Genomic DNA, 4,694 nt, shown 5'->3' with positions numbered 1-4,694 from the left:
TTTTTCCTTTGTTCCCGAGTTTTCCTTGTACCTGCCTTGTTTGTTTGGTTAATAAAATTGAACTGCATTTGGATCCGCATCTCCTCGTCTGCCTTCGCTGCCCATTCGTAACAACTTTACTCAGATTTCTTTTTCTTTTTTTTGTAAAGATTCATACTTAATTATTGGAATCCTTTTTAGGCCTTTTTCTTGTCATTTACAAAGTTTATTTCCACCAAAACGACAAGATGATTATTTCAAGTATTCAACTCATGAGAATGAATATCTGCAATTACTGCAAGTTAAAACTTTGGAATATTCCATTTTGTGTTGGAGTGGTCGGAGTTATTTTTTTATTTTTATTTAGGAACATAAGTTGAAACCTGTATGTTGTCTAAAAAAATAACATTATGAGTTCTAAAATGTACATAAAGTTATGCATTTGGCTTTTATCCAAAGCGACTTACAGTGCACTTATTACAGGGACAATCCCCCCAGAGCAACCTGGAGTTAAGTGCCCTCGGTGGTTGTGGGGATCAAACCAGCTACCTTCTGATTACCAGTTATGTGCTTTATCCCACTACGCCACCACCACTGGCAAAATTATCTGTGCGCACACTGAACTCAGAATTCCAAGATAATTTTGCCAGTACCGAGATTGAGCAGGTTAAGCAAAACCATTTTACATTTTATTATTACATTCTTACTAAACGTTATCATTGTTATCACAATTGTTTATACCATAAACTCTAAAAGAAGCATGGTGTAACCAGGCAATAAGCACAAATTAGTCAAAAATATTGAATGTACACTTCGATTACTTGGACAAGCAAAGTTCCATTCCTTCTTTTTAAACAAATATCAGTCTTTTTGTCCATATAGCCAACATATTGTGAATTGCAACAAGTATGAAAAACAAGAGATGGCAGGAAAGTGGATGTATGTTTTTTCTCAACATCAGATTTTATTGAATAACTCCCTAAACAAGAATTTAACAGTAGTTGCTTTAGTCTGCAGCAATGATCTGGTCAACCCAGACATACAGTTTAAAACACAAGCATGCACTCCAGGTGTGCTGGTTGAGCAGGTGCTGCTTCCACATGACACAATACCAACCAGAGTCCAGACTCCATCCTTCTCACAGACCAGAGGGCCACCAGAATCACCCTGAAACACACAAATGTTAATCAGAACTTTACAATCTTAGAGAAATTGACAAATAAAAGGTGAACTGGGCAATAAAAGGATTCACCATGCAAGAAGAGGCACCAGCGGCACCAGCACAGATCATGAGATCAGTGATGTTGCTTCCCCAAAACGTCTGCAATCCTCATTGGTCAGCAGAGGAAATCAGGCCTGCTGAAACAGGGCAGGGGTATCAGGGGTTGAACTGCAATGAGAGATTGGATGATGTATTTTAAAAGTTATCAACAGCCAGAGAACAGAATGGATTACCATCCAATTAAGATTTGATTATGTTTAACACTGAGAATAATTTTTGTCTTTGCAAATGGTTTATTGAAAATGTATGTAAAAGAATATGACAAAAGAAAATGTCGAACTGAAATCCTGTACATTATAAATAAAAATACATTCTAAAACTTACCATTGTACCTGGTCAGGCCCCATCCAGAGGTTACACACTTCATGCCACCAGGGAAGTTGTCACTGATTTCAGGAAGGCACACAGGAGACACTTGAGTGCCGATCTGAGCAGGAGAGGCCAGCTTGATCAGGTTTTCCATGTAATCCATGGCCTCAATGTTGGATGAACGGTCATGCTCTCCCAGGATCATGTGTTGAGAGGTCCTTTTAAAAGTTTCTCTAATTCCCTTAAACATAATTACTGAAGAGAGACATTTGTGAACTATTATTCTTACTGTACCTGATATTGCAGTGAGCAGCTGTCACAACCCACCACTCGTTGATCAGGGAGTCCTTACATGAGACATAGATGTATACAGTTAATATGAAGTGCCATACTTGCAGTTAAGTAAATATTTAGGATTTTTGGAACACTTTATGGCTATCACTAATATATATATATATATATATATATATATATATATATATATATATATATATATATATATATATATATATATATATATAAAGTTTAAACTTTAATTTAAACATTTATTATAAAATATTTTACATCATTTTAAGAATTCTTCATATTATCTATGTCACTTGTAAGTTAAAATGTCTGTTTTTACCTGCAGAGACACCTGCCAGGGCCAGGAGTGAGGTACTGCCTCCTCACCATTCACAATCCTGGAGTATCCGGTAATAATGAGACGGATAGCAGGAGTGCCACAGCCTTAGGAATAAAATAAGTATTTGTAAAAAAATTATTATGTAAATCTAAGTGTGTTTAACCCTCTTGTGTTTTTTTCTGCTGTGGCAGTTTTATTGTTTTTATTTTTAAATTTTTTTTTTTTATAAAAAACTCTTATTAAATGTCAATCTGTCTTACAGAAGAATAACAGAAATATACTAAAATATGTTCCAATGAAGAAAAGGCATGACAGGATCCACAAGAAGGCCATTTCTAAGTTAAGATTGGCAAAGCAACTCTTGGGTTTTTATATACCTGATTTTGCTTCACATTTGTAAATGTTGCCCAAATACATAGCACTATGTGCATACGTGCATATGTGCATGTACTATGGAAACTTGCCACCTGCTCACCCTTGGTATCTCAAGCTCTTGCATAGGGTTGCAGTATATAGAAGAGGCAAATCAGTCATGGCCATGTCCATTTCCATTTTAGCATGATTTGAGCTAAAGAAGCACATTGTGTTGTTAGATTTCCCTTCTTATTTGATACTTGATGATGTTATATCATATTCTTGACCAGGGGTATAAAGTAATGAATTACAAATACTTATGTAACTGTAATTAAGTAGTTTTTTCACAGGAATTGTGAGTTATGGATGCATCAAGCACAGTTCAACACCTGAACATCACAGCAGCACCTGGAAGCGATTTTTGCTGTGAAAAGGCCAATTGCTTGATCGTGTCATGTGATTTTAACATGCTCAAGCCAGATATCAGCATTAATCCTGCCTCTAGTTTTAAGAAACATATCAAGTACATTTCATATTTCTGCTTACTACTTTCTGTGTGTCTATAATGTAGCCTGTAATTTAACAATCTGAGAGATTAATGCAATGTTATCAATAGGGCTGGACGATAAAATAATCTTGATGTTTATCTGAAAAATAAAAAAGAGAGACCAATATCGATGATAAACTTTTGAGTAATTTTCTAGATTTAGCCTATGTTCTACATCTGGAACAGGGGTGTTCACTACATGATCACGATAGCAAGAGCACCGCTGGTTGGTTGATCTAGATGAAATATAAAATATTGACTTTTTATTTCCTGACGCCTGTAGCTGCGCGCTGTTTGATTGACAGGGAGCTAATGTTTGAGCTCTAATCTGGGTTCACTCCTAAATGGTCAAATACACTTTATTATTTTGCCAATGCCCATCTTGATGAGGATTTAGTGTAAATGCAGTCGGTTTGGTCTAAAGTGAATTTAAACAGTGGGACAAAAAGAGTATTTGTATCGAAATGTTGGACTTTAAGTGTACATGTAAACGAATTTAGCACTGCCTAGTAGAATATGTCATATAAATGATATTAATCAAACAACAAGGAAAGGAGAAAACCACTCACTACTTTTGGCTGAATAACTTGAGTAGCTTTAAAAGAATTAATGTAATAGAATAAAACCGACCCCCTGATGTAGAGCGTGTGTTTATTTGTTAATAAATTACCAGGAATGAAGAGATGATAAAATATTTTATAATTATGCTTTGCCTTTATCAAATTTTTTCTAATGCCTGATAGAAAAGTATCAACATTTGCAATATTTCAGTAGAACATTCCTCCAGTAAAAAATTGTGCATCATGCATTAGAATGAGAACACAACTATTTCTGGGCTAAAAAGATACACGATCTAAATCAATGTGGAACATTGTATCTCAAAAGAAGGACAATGTGCTACTTAAATAAATAATTAACCCAAAAATGAAAATTCTCTCATCATTTACTCACTCTTATGCCATCCCAGATGTGAATTACTTTCTGTCTTCAGCAGAACAAAAATGAAGATTTTTAGAAGAATATTTCAGCTCTGTAGGTCCATACAATACAATACAAGTGAATGGATGCCAAAATGTTGACACTGCAAAAACCACATAAAAGTAATCCATATGACTCCAGTGGTTAAATCTATATCTTCAGAAGTGATATGATAGGTGTGGGTGAAAAACAAATCAAAATTTTTATACATTTTTGCTAGAAATTCTTCTCCCTGCCCAGAAGTGAAAGTTAAAGTGGAGATTGACTGAGCAGGGAGGAGAATATATAGTAAAAATGTACTTAAATATTGATCTGTTTCTCACCCAACCTATCATATCTCTTCTGAACATATGAATTTAACCACTTGAGTCACATGGATTAGGCTACTTTTATGCTGACTTATGTGATTTTTGGAGCTTAAAAATGTTGGCACCCATTCAGTTGCATTGTATGAACCAATAGAGCTGAGATATTCTTCTAAAAATCTTAATTTGTGTTCTGCTGAAGAAAGAAAGTCATACACATCCAGGATGGCATAAGGGTGAGCAAATTGGGTGATAATTTTCATTTTTGTGTGAATTAATCCTTTGAAGCCTGATGTGGCCCCTATGACAAACAAC

The 4,694-nt window shown here is 35.1% G+C and overlaps 1 pseudogene; it reads right to left on the bottom strand.

Moving 5' to 3' along the window:
- Positions 1–985: 985 nt before the first annotated feature.
- On the bottom strand, positions 986–2,528 carry LOC127658091 (chymotrypsin A-like; annotated as a pseudogene).
- Between the last annotated feature and the right edge of the window lie 2,166 nt (positions 2,529–4,694).

The sequence above is a fragment of the Xyrauchen texanus genome, chromosome 2 (genome assembly GCF_025860055.1).
Source record: "Xyrauchen texanus isolate HMW12.3.18 chromosome 2, RBS_HiC_50CHRs, whole genome shotgun sequence".
NCBI classification, from domain to species: Eukaryota; Metazoa; Chordata; class Actinopteri; order Cypriniformes; family Catostomidae; genus Xyrauchen; species Xyrauchen texanus.
The sequence above is the reverse complement of the archived record's forward strand: the minus strand, read 5'-3'. Positions and strand labels throughout refer to the sequence as shown.